At 39.9% G+C, this 13,175-nt stretch overlaps 1 long non-coding RNA gene across 1 annotated transcript; it reads right to left on the bottom strand.

The window, feature by feature from the left end:
• Nucleotides 1-6,025: 6,025 nt before the first annotated feature.
• On the bottom strand, nucleotides 6,026-13,175 carry LOC115381929 (uncharacterized). Its single transcript, XR_003930488.1, has 2 exons — nucleotides 13,096-13,175; nucleotides 6,026-7,937 (listed from the first exon to the last, which is right to left on the bottom strand). It is a non-coding gene; the product is annotated as an uncharacterized LOC115381929 (long non-coding RNA).

The following is a 13,175-nucleotide window of genomic DNA, read 5'->3' as shown; positions in this document are numbered from 1 at the left end:
TTTCAATTGCTTTAATTTGATGAATCAGTTTCATTCAAAAATAAATACTATTTTTTTCCTCTCAATATTTTTATTGTCATGTTCTTTTGTGCCCGTTGCCCATCGCCCAACACCCAACAAACACATCAATAACACATTACCTTTACAAATCTGTATAAATACCCATAACATAAAAACTAATCAGTTCAGATTAAAGTAACAAGAAATGTGTCACAGAGATGCCCCATAATGTTCACATCTACATCATGTCTTCATCTGCAATGATGTTCATGTGTGGCTCCTGAAGTTAAAAATAAAACTCCCATTCACTTGCCCTCTGCGATGTGTGTCACTCTACAGATGTGATACTATGAGTTTTAGGAGTTTTATATGCATAGTAAAAAGTGACCAACAAGATGTATGCAAACTCCAAAATTTGGCTCAAATTAACAGACGTAATTTAAGTTTAACTGAAGCTACATCTGTAATAAGACTGATCACAACAGTCCTGAGAGTCATGGCAGAAACAGCATTAGACGGAGAGATTTTTTCTTTTACTGCATAACATTGTGGCTGTTGAGTTTATACCCCGTAATGCTATTAATAGGTTGGCCAGTATTTATAAGGATACGTTTTAGACTTCAGCTTTAATCAATTAGACCTAATAATTGTCTGAACCAAATCAAACCGTGCTGGAAGTAATTGATGCAAAACATCCAAAATGTAATTTATTTCTCTATGTCTTATTTTTGTTAGGAAGAATGTATTTTATTGGTGTATTTCTATTGCATATGCAACCAGAGGAAAAATACACCCACATTGTTGGTGTTAAGCTGTTCAGTGAAATTTAGCTGGAAATGGTGTAATTCATAATAATTCAAACAATTCATTCTGTTTCTTTTGTCTGAATTATCTGCTGCATGAGTGGCAGTAATACATATAAGTATGTGCACTTTATTAAAAATATTTTAAAACTGAGATAAAATCAACAAGTTCCAGGTAACTAGTTACATCACCACTTTCCAGGACAGGGTGCATTTATAATACAATAAAATGCATTCATAAAATATTCCTATTTAACTAAGCTCATTTACTATTTGAAGTGGTGGATACAATGTATTATATTGTCATTATGCATAACCTTTTATATAAGCAACGTGAGAACAGTATGCTTTTTCCAAAGTCACATTATTGATTGAAACGAATAATCTGTAAAACAATTATTGTTAGCTTAAAGTGTCAGCACTTAAGGATATAATAAATATCAGAAAAATGCTACAGGAGTTTTTTGTGAGCTCTCAGTAAAGTGACGACCCTGACAAAGATTATCAACATTTTTATTTACATTTATGATATGATATAAATTTGAGGTTATAAAGAGCATTCGCTTGCTGTAAGTAAAGTGTCGGGAAGAAGAAAATTATCTCAGAGTAGCTCAAGTGATTAAAGCAGCCCCTGTGGCTTGATATACACATATATATATATATATATATATATATATATATATATATATATATATATATATATATATATATATATATATATATATATATATATATATATATATATATATTTTATATATATATATATATATATATATACACATATTGTAAAGTTAACTGATTTAATTTGAAAACAATTAAATAGATAACATGATAAACAACCCTATACTTTAGATACTTCTTATTTGCCGTGGTAGCTTATGCAGATGATATAGCACATTGCCTATAGCACATTACGTATGCCACAGTTAATCCTTTATGAATCTTATTATAAAATATACTTTATGGAAATGCACACTTATAGCATGTTTCAAAAACAGTTCCAGATTCATTACACATTTTAAGTCACTAAAAAGTCTAATATTAGTTATTTTTACACAGAGAAGTAAATCACTAGTTTTTAGAAGTACGTAAATTGTGACTAGGATAAAGTAGACAAATTATTAAGCAACTTGCAACACTGCACGTTACATTACATCTTGAAAACTCATAAACAAATAAGTATATAAATATATAACCTCAACTCTGTGGGTTTATTGAAATTATTTAGGTGAATTTGAGTTCACAATATGGTGTATACTGTGATCGTATTTCAGCTTCGATTTTGTTCTTCTGCTGGGATTCTCAAATGTATGCTTAAGCACTGCCACAATGACAAAGTAAATGTGTATGATTTAAACAGATTATGAACTAGAAGATTATTTTTTCACTTGCTGTTGAACCTCCAAGAAATTGCAATAACTCCATCATGACTGTGTAGCAGTTTAAAACCCAAGACGTTTAGGTGAAAAATATCATTACTCCTGTTGCAACACAAAAGAATCCCACATAATCCTTGACTGAAATTTATCTGAGTGACTTCAGTGGTGGAGCATTTTGAAAATACCTTCGCTTTATAGAAAACAAGAGAGACTGCTGCTGGATTCATTTAATTGGACGGGGAAAGGGGAAAAGGGGGAAGTCCAGGGATGAGTCAGGGATCAGATAAGGTAGATTCTATGATCTGAGCATTTTTATCCTTTCCACAAGAAAATAAGACTGTTGCTTCAGTGCCGGCAGAGATGAATTGATGGGCTTGAAAAATAATTATGAGAAGTTATTGATGTGTCTCCACTGCGACAAGTGAGACAACCACAGACAACCACACCTATGGGCAGTTTAGGGTCACCAGTTAATGTTGGAGTGTCCAGACGAAACACAGAATCCGAGACAGCTACACAAAATGATGATAATGCTGAGAGTTATCTGAAAACATAGAATTGAAATAGCTGATTAAAAATACCTAATAACTCAATAACTCACAACTCTGTAGCAACAGAAAATAGAAATGCTATGTTCCTTTTGTAACTACTTTTAAGGGGTATTTTTTGCCTTCATTCTACACACTTATACATAAATGCTGGCATTCTACACCTTCCTTTATTTGAACTGACCTGTCACTTGTGTAGAGGATAATGTGATGGGAGAGATTGTTCCATCTCTCTCTCTCAAAAAAAAAAACAAAAAAAAAAACATCAATTGTGATTCATGAGATTATAATAGATTTTTAAAACAAAAGCCCTGAAAATGTTAGTCAATTATATAGCTTATCTTACTTTTAGATCCAAATCTAATAAATAAAACCAGGTATAATTTATGTAATTGCTGGTGGTTGCTAGTTAATCCATGAGGATATTGATAGTTATGTGCATGTGGAAACCTATGTATGTGTGTGTAATAAAAAGCATGGATTGAAATGCTTCCAAAGGTGTGTTACATATAATTAAAATTCATTGCTACTTTTAGCTACCTTTCATTTTTGTTCTTCGTCAAGCTTCAGAACCTTTGTCTTTTGCTTTGAATGAAGTGAAGGAGTTGACTGAAGGTACTGGTATTGCTCATATTTTTGGAAGAATAGGAATTCCTTTGCCACCTCTCTGGAAAAGTGGAGCTATTGAACAATGCTAGACAACACGAGTGTGTTTCTCACCTGGCATTTGAACAAAGAACAATTTACTTGTAACACAACACAAAGACTCAGTCGGGACCTCGGTTCACATTTCTTAAATAATTTAATTGCAAAAAGGGTCTTTAAAAAATATTTCTACAAGAATGCATCATCATTTTTAGTAGTTTGTATTGTATGTTTGCACCATTAAATACATCTCAATGCTTTTCAAAGAATCAAGAATTGCAATTCTTGGATCTATAATCACTCTGTTTTAAGAAGACTGGCTTTTAAAAGTGACCAAAAATGTTGGTGTTCTAAGTTTGTTATAAGACAGAAGAAAAGACAGTACTGTATATATTCAATTAAAACAGACAACTAAAACAACAAATGCACAAGAGCTGTAAGTGAGGAGATCTCCAGGAGGGTGAATGTGTGTGATCCGTGAATCTGTTGAGGATGCAAAAAACATGGAAACTGAGCTGTGAAGAATGTCCGGATATTTCAAAACTTATTGGCACATACATTGGTAACAACTTCTGACAGCCAGAACACAGCTGATCACACTGATTCAGTACAAAACAAGTTTCTTTTTTTTTTTTTAAATTCCATACACTCCAGTCTCTCTCTCTCTCTCTCTCTCACACACACACAAACACACGCACACGCACGCACGCACACACACACACACACACACACACACACACACACACACACACACACACACACACCATCTCACAGCAAAACGCAGTTGGGTGAACAGAAAAAGAAAAAGAAAAAAAAAAAACGAGAGCAAGTCTCTTTCCTTTCTGTGACTTGAAAATATAAAACAGCCTCATGAATGTGCGAAAAACCCAGTTAAAGATTAATCGTTTGCAGTTGCGGTTGCGGTGGTGTAATCTTTTAAATATGTGCAACAGTGCCAGTTGAGCTCATCACTCATGGCTGGTTGACTTTGGTGAACACGACTCCGGATCCCCGAGCACCATGTGCACCTCATCAATAGTTCATCCAAGCTCCAAACTGCCATTTTTCATGAGCAGGCATGTCTGCCATCTGATTGTGTTTAGGTCCATTCATTCTCTCCCTTTCTGTGTTTGTATGCTATCAACTGAGTCTTATTTTGGTGCCACATGCAAAGCTTTGCAGCCATGGGGCTTAGCTGATTGGATGACTGAGCTGAGATGAGGAATAAGGAATAAAATTATGTATTCATGGGAAACTTTAAATGAAAGGGATTTTGATCAAATCAGTTCTGTTGGTCTGTCGTTTTCAAGTGTGTTCTCAGTGTTTCCCAATTAAAACTAGGGGTTGCTCTGGAAGGAGAAAAAAAAAATCCACCAGAAAAAGACTCTTCTTGCGTTTTTCATTCATCCACATCATGTTAAGAAAACAAAGTGTTGCTTATACAAGCCTTTCTGACAGAGATGATTTTTTCTACAAAAAAAAACAAAAACTATTGAACTATTTTCACTTATGTATTGTTCTTTAAAAAAAAAAAAAAAGCAGGCTAAATTTCCACTTAATTTATACTACACTGTTTCCCATCAGGAGTGTAGCTGAAGGGGGTTAAATCAACAGAAGCTGGCATAAAATAAGAAAATACAAAATGGGGAAAACATTTTGTTTTGCATAACGTCCTCCATAATGTCTGCAGGAACTTAAGAGAGGCTGACAAACTAGTGAAGCATGTAGTAAGGCCATCACCATCATCAATATGGACCAAAAACGATATATTCACATATTGCATTGATCAGCTCCAAACCAAATATTGTTTAAACTGTCTGGAAGATCACACCAGTGATGCAGCCCCACTCCTAAAACCACCGTCATCAAACACTGCTTTGTAAGTAGCACAAAGAGCATGGTCACAGTGTTGCAGCTGCTATCGTTTAAAATGAGGCTGCATGCTGTCTGCACGCCACAGTTGTTGATCCTACACTGTACTAATCATGCAGCGGCCCATGCTGAGGCAGGACCATCGCAAGTCAGACAGGAAATGAAGAGAGATGGCGGTAGGTTGACCTGCCTTATGCCTCTACTCATATCGCCGCAATGTCAGATTAACTGCTGCTTTAATCGACCTGACAGTCAAAGACCAGTAGGTTCTTCTCTCATTAGGATCCTGTTGCGGAGAGGGAAACTGCAGGGGCTGTGATGAAGCTCCGCCTCTCAGGAAACTGAAATAACTAGCAGGTGGCCTATTTCAACAAATTACTCCTGATCTTCTCACCAATAAATGTTTTAACTGTGGCAAATCAGACTGGCTGGACTATATTTGAGTTGGGTAGCAAAAAATTGAAGATAATGTGTCTGAAAGACAAATAAGAACAGCTCTGTGCTTGATACATGCTGTTGTGTTAAAGTTTGAATAGATATGGGGAAAGCCTGATGTCTGGGTCAGGCAGTGCACACACAACTTCAACACACTTACACCAAGTCAACACTCAAACAACAATGTATGCAGGAAAGGGAGACATTTTTTTCTAACTATGATTTAAATAAAAGTGGTGTTTGTCTCTTTCACTCAACCTCCAGACTTTCACTCTTCTTTCTCGTCTTCTGTTGCCACCTGGTAAATTCACTCCGGATCAAACATTTCACAACAACACTGCAATTTTGTCAAAACACAATTTTTCTTTTGTTATCTCATTTTTGTTACAAAACATGTACAGGCTGTTTAGAACAACAACAAAAATACAATATCCAATTTATATGCACTTTTTTTTTTTGTTTAATAATCATCAATTCATTAGGTGAATCCTCATGGAGTTTCTCTTCCTTCTGATTGTTCCAAGTCCACTGTACCAATTGGCCTGAAGTCCTTCTGGGTATTGGTAGGGGAGAGGTCTGGTGGGGAGGGGGTCTGAGTGTGAGGTACAAATAAATACATAGACCAGAATGTCAAGAAATTAAAACAAGGACTTTGATTATTTCTAAATCCAGATAATAGTAATTAAAAATAAGGTGTCCATCATGACGTGTGTGTGTGTGTGTGTGTGTGTGTGTGTGTGTGTGTGTGTGTGTGTGTGTGTGTGTGTGTGTGTGTGTGTGTGTACATGTGCACATGTCTGTCCAAAGTCCTTTCAGGGATTCATTAAAAAAGAATGTTTAACAGTTGTCCACATAATATAGCATAATTGTTTCAGATATATTTGCTCCTTATCACAATTCAGTTCATGCGTTAATTCTCCACGGTGGCAAATAGCGGAAGCTGTATTGTACAGTATAATTGTGTGCAACTTGACTCACCCACACAACCAGGCACACTAAATCACACATGCACACGCATACATACCTGCACACAAGAATACAAAAATGCACACAAAAGGCCAAGTTTTCTTCCCATATTGTTGCCCAGTCCTCATCAACCCCTCCCGTCCTCAAATCACGTGAAGCGTCCAGTAAGGAAGGAGGAGGGGGTACTTCAGTTTGACCGGCCATTTGAATCCACAAATTTTCCAAAATGTGTACGAAAGCCAAAAAAGAATGAAAAAACAAAAAATTAAAACGAAAAATGTAGTGTGGACAAACAAAAATAAAAATGTTTGCATGTGTAAAAAACACAATTGATGAAAAGGGGATCCCAAGCTGTGAAACTATCCTGAGTCACTTCAGGTCAGAATGAAGAGTCTGGATATCTACGGAAGATCCAGCAGCCAAAACAAGTGTCCACAATTGGGGCCGCCTTCCTTAGTCCTCTTTGACCTTCTGTCATCCTCTTGACCTTTGAACGCAGCCCATTATGTGTCCTTCTTGAACCACATTAACCTTCTCTGTGAGTGCCCTTTTAAATGACACACCTTCAATATGAAGATGGAGAACAACACAAGCGCACAACAACACAACTTCTGTCGGGGGAGACTCATCTCCTCTCTCTTGTGGTCTGATCCACATCTGACTTTTCAACATATGTGGAAATTCTCTCTCTCTCTCTCTCTTTTTTTTCTGTAGTTCTTCTAGGTTTTACATCCAGCAGAGCTGGGCTAAGGGGTCAAGGAGAAGGGCTCTTGAACGACTATCAGAGATGACGATTCAGTTACAGGACTAAGGCCAACTTGACTCAAAAACACACATGCATGCAGACATCAACCCACTCCAGAGCTGGTGAGGCACGCATGGGATATAACGCTTTTTCCTCGTTCTTTCAAAAACACACATTTTTGGGGCTGGGGGGGGGGGGGGGGGGGGGGGGGGGGGGGAATGAGAAACATGACACAAAAAAAGGCAGGAAGAGGAAATGTAAGTGGTAATGAAATAAAGAAAAAAAATATTCAGAGGCACTGCAAGCCAGTTTCATACTGTCCGATCAGCAGAGATGGGTCAGGCAGCAAGGGTTTTCCAGTGGCCCTCTCTAGCAGTTTCTCCCCTTTTCCTGTCTGGCTGTCCTTCAACTGCATCGGCTTGTATATCCTGCTGCTCACACCTGGACAGGAAGTGTTTGGTTCATCTGTAGTCTCATGTCCTGAATGCTACCCAGAATCTTCTTTTGGTGACCAGCCAATGTTACCCCTATCCGCAGCAAGTCCCTGTGTGGTGAGGAGAAAACGGAAAAAGATGAGAACAGATGGCAAAGTTGTAAAATCAAATAATTAAAACATAAAAGTAGGCAAACATCACACATCCAAAGCAGAAGTGTAAATTTCACTTTCCATCACAGGTGAGTACACACTCGACCAGGTGGGAACTGGGAAAAAGGCATCACCATGGTAATAACCCATAAAATGACCTCCTGAGAGCAAGTCAACAAAATAGGGACGTTCATTCTGCTATAGCCAGTGTAACTCTTAATGCAACATACTGCTGTTGCCCAGCAGGTGGGCAAGGGGACAGGAGTCAAAAGGCCATAATGGTAGTTAATGATTGAACAGTAAACTTAGCTACTGTTTACAGCTGGGAAAACTCACAGGGTACAGAGCAGACAACCAGGAAACGGCAGTTTTTTTGTTTAGTTTTTCTGGAATTTTTTTGGCAGATTACAGAATTAGTAGACAGTCAGTCATATTTGTGTCAGTGTGAGTAAATCAATTTTAGGTTTTTCTCGACTAGATGTAATCAGGAGTAGATACGCACGCACGCATGCACGCACGCGCACGCACGCACGCACGCACACACACACACACACACACACACACACACACACACACACACACAGTCAAGTCTCAGGTCTTCAAGGTTTCTTGTATTTCTGGGCTTGACATCTTGTCATGACTTGGGTTCTCTAAATGTTTTTGTTCATGCCTTGTAGTTTAAGTTCATTTTTATGTTATTTGTTGTGTATTTGCATTGTATTATTTGTTGTGTATGTTTCATGTTGTGAATTTGTCCAAGTTCATGTACACCTTCGACTTCCATGTCAGTGGTGTTGAATATCTGTCATCAAGCGTCTTGTTACAACTTTTTATCCGTCTTCCCCGATTACCATGGATGTGTGTATATGTAAACAATGTGTTGATGAATCCATACATGAGCAGTTATTAGTTTTCTCAGTGGAACAGTGTGCAGCGTCTTGTCTGTAACTTAGTGTCATGTGCTTTACTGTTTTCTGAATCTCGTGATTGCAAGTCTGGTTTTATGTGATTTCTAAATCTGTGCCTCGGTCTTTCCCACTTGTTCAACTTTCAATGGATGCACTGGTAACAGCCCCTGCCTGACTCCATCCAGGCCCCTGCGTTCAGGGTCTTGATCTGTGTTTCTAAGAGTGCAATTTCTAGCTTTGTTGACCATATTTCCAGGGATGCTCAGGATTACCATACTGGTTCTCCACTTGTTCTCTGCTTTTCTCCACAAGCCTGGCAAATCTACAGGCTGTCAGCCTTGTTTGGCCAACCAGTAGGCACTTCTTTGGTATATAGCTGCCCATGAAGCCAAAAAAGTCTTAGCCTCAAAGCTACTAGATCCTTGCCTTCTCACACCAAGCCTGCAAGCCATCAGTCTGCTGGTCTGCTAGAGCCTGTTACTGTACAGCCTGTTAGCTGCTGCCTCAGTCACTCCACATCATGTCACATCCAGAGGGGTCAACTCTCCAGAGCTGGCGCCAGAGTATAGTAATCAATGCTATCCTACTACTTATCTCAAGGGGGATCGATACAGGTGAGGCTTTGCACAAGTCCAGCAAAGAAAATAATGCCATCCCACATTTTGCGTCAAACCTCCTGTGCACAGGCAGTGGACAATTAGTACATTATAATTTTGTATATTTGTGTGTTGTTACTGTTTTGGTTTGTTTTTGTATCGATAGTGTCTTTTTTGTTATTTTGCTTTGCATTTTTATTCTACTTCAACATTTTGTCTTTGTAGAGTCCAGTAGACAGTTGGCTGCATTACACTGCCATACTGTAAGTGTATGTGATGAATAAAAATGTAATGTAATGTAATCTAATCTGATCTAATGTAGACATAATGTAATCTAATCTGACCTAATGTAGACAAACTACCTGGCATGTACCGAGAAAGCTCCGAAGCCTCACCCACGCCACTCTACAGTTCATCTCTGGGAGGTTCTGTGCTGCCTCACACCATGCTCCCAAGGGGGAAATGCAGCCGTGTGGACTTGAACCACACCACTGGCATCATTCCTCACCATTGTCCAGAGGGGGTCCACAAGGACCTTACTCCCGCAGCTCTTCTGCCCATCTCAGAGAAAGCTCTGGTGAAACCACCTCTGTTTTTGTTCAAATCTCCGACAGGATCCAGGAACACCCATCGCTGCCAGCTTATGTGCCCGACTCTGTGGGAGTCCTGAGGGACCCGCCTGTGTCTGTTTCTGTGCCCATCTATGAGAGGGTCCAAGAGGACCCACCTCTGTCTGCTCTCATGCTCACTCTGAGCGGATTCATGAGAATGTCTCCATAGTCTGCCATCTTTTAGGAGGTCCAGAAAGCCCACCTGTGTCTGTTTCTGTACCCATCTCCGAGGGGGTCCAGAAGGACCTGCCTTCATTCGTTTCCATGCCACCTTTGAAAGTGAGCATTGGGTCCCACATCTGCCTTTGGACCTCCACAGGACCAACCGCCATCTGTCCTTCTGCCCAGCTTTGAGAGGGTCTATTGCTCCATTCAGCAAAAGTGTCCGAAGACCCTGTCTCTGTTTGTTCCGGTGCCCATCTCTGAGGGGTCCAGGAAGACCTCCATCTGTTCCCATGCCAGCTTCAGAGGAGGTCCAGGAGGAACCGCCTTTATCACCGTCCATGCCCAACTTTCAATGTCTTTTTCTGTGCACCTTTGCCTGGGTCCAGAGGACCCACCCTTCATCGTTTCCTGTGCCCATCTCAAAGGGGCCCAGGAGGGCCTTCCTTTGTTTGTTTCCGTCCATTTGTGAGGGAGTCCAGGAGGAACCGCTTCCATCTGCTCCCCAGCCCATCTCTCAGGGGGTCCCGGAGGACCCACCTCTGTGTGTTTCTGCGCCCACCACTGCAAAAGTCCCAGAAGACCAGCCTCCATTTGTTTCCTTGTCCATATCTGAGGGGCGCCAGGAGGTCCCACCTGAATTGCATTCCGTGCCCATCTTTCAGGAGGTCCAGGAGGGCCCTCGTCCATCGGTTCCCATGCCTGCCTCAGAGGGGGTCCAGGAAGACCCGCCTCGATCTGTTCCCGTGCCTTCCTCTGAGTGGTCTACGCAGACCCTCCTCCATCTGCTCCTTTGCCCATCTTTGTCCAGTCGGACCCTTGTCCATCTGATACCGAGCCCATCTCTCTTGGGGTTTAGGACACCCGCCTTCATTTGTTTCCACGCCCGTCTCTGAGGAGATCCAGGAGGACCAGCCTCTGTCTGTGACCGTGCCTGTCTCTGAGGGGGCCTGGACAGACCCACCTCCCCTTGCTCTCATGCCAACCAGTTGGAATGTCCAGGAGGCCCCACGTTTGTCCACTCCGCTGCCATTCCCAGGGGTCCAGGAGGACCCACCTTAGTCTGCTCCTCTGACTATTTCTCAGGGAGTTCTGAGCGGCATATTCTGTGTGCTGTTCCAGGACCTTTGTATGATTTCCCTGTGCCAGGCCCCTTTCCAAGGAGGCCAAGCCTCGTCTCTGGATTAACCTATATGCACACTGTATAGAACTTTAATTTTTTTGTCTTCAGTGTGTGGTGTGTGTGTGGGTGTGTGTGTGTGTGTGTGTGGTGTGCGTGCTGGCTGCGTGCGCGTGCGTGCGTGCGTGTGCATGCCATGTTCAGCATTGTTAGTAGCCAGTTGTCACGTCATACATGTATGTGTCTTGCGTGTGCTTTTCAAGTCTCGTCATTTCAAGTTTGATTTTAGTTTCTGTACGGTCTTTCTCTGATATGTGCTTTGTCCTTCTATAATTCTGCTCTTTTGGAATTAATTACATGGAAATAAACTTGGTTTGTCTGACTACGTTCACAGCCAAGTCTGTCTTTTTACTCTGTGTTTCAGTCGTCTTTCTGTGTTCAGGAAGATGGCCCCACAACACCAATCGGTAAATAAAGAAATGATGGACATTTTAAAAATAATTAATTTCATGGCCAAGAGCTCACAGAAAGTGGATATTGTTGGCATGTAACTAACATGACGACACTCTCAAAAATAACCCGGGGAGAATATTTCTCCGATGGGCAGCCATTGGTCAGAAGACTCAACTTAATTGTTCAACAATATCACAAAAAAAAAAAAATGCTTTTTGGATATTTCTCTAGTCAATATCTAGCCAATTGGAGCAGGGACCAGGTTTGGCATCAAGCATGCACATACACATATGCACAGGACACCTGTCTTCTAACACTCTGAAGCATCATAACAACCTCTGATGAAATAAAATGCTGCATTTTTGAAATGTAATGTTCAATCCCCATCAGCACATTAACTGAAAAATAAATGATAATGAATGGCCACAATTAGTGGAATTACTGGCCATTAAGGGCAACAGAGAGGCACAGTACACCGCATCAGTCAACCTACCCAAATTGAAACAAATCACTCCACCTCTTTACCTGTTTTGCAGCTAATGAAGATGATTTATTCATCACAACATTCTAATTCATTCGTTTTGATTGCTGGTGGCTTCCAATCTGTAGGACTCCCACTATATCCTGTTTTTAAATATGACAAAACCTCTACTGTCAGTATGATATTATAAATAACCAGCTTCACCAGATTAAAAAAAAACTTTTTGTTATTTTGTATTTTCCCTTTAGATGGGTGGCGATGGAATAATTTATCTTAAATCAAGTGTTCCAAGGGATTACCATATAATGAGATAAATGTCCTCTTCCATGTTACTCATGAGTTCATCTCTGAGGAAGGTTTTAATTTATATTATTTAGATCATTCTGTATTAAATTATTACGGAAACATAAACTTTTTAAATATTTAAACTTAACAACTCAATCAACTTCCAAGATGTTTCATTACCATGGCATTGCACATTTTACCCTTACAAAAATGTATTTTTATACTGTTTGCATATATGACAAGTGAAAAATATGAAAAAGCTTTACTGTCGCTTCAAGTCATGATTCATTGCTTACGCACAAGAAGTGTTTTTACTGAGCCTGAGCTTAATATCAAAAAGACTAAATTTTTCATTTGAAATTTGAATCTACTGAGAGTCCACTTCTCTACATTTAATCATGTTGAATTTAGACTTGAGAAATTTTTATTCCCTCAAGGTCATATTTTGACTTTTAAACTCAGAGTAGTCAGTCACTTTAGGCCTGATTAGCTCCACTCACTCTGCTGTCATCTGGGCCACCAGGTCAAAAGAAGCAAATCCAGCGTTGACGAAGTTGTCACGGTAGCGGCTCATCTTGAT

Source organism: Salarias fasciatus, chromosome 23 (assembly GCF_902148845.1).
Source record: "Salarias fasciatus chromosome 23, fSalaFa1.1, whole genome shotgun sequence".
Lineage (NCBI taxonomy): Eukaryota > Metazoa > Chordata > Actinopteri > Blenniiformes > Blenniidae > Salarias > Salarias fasciatus.
The sequence above is the reverse complement of the archived record's forward strand: the minus strand, read 5'-3'. Positions and strand labels throughout refer to the sequence as shown.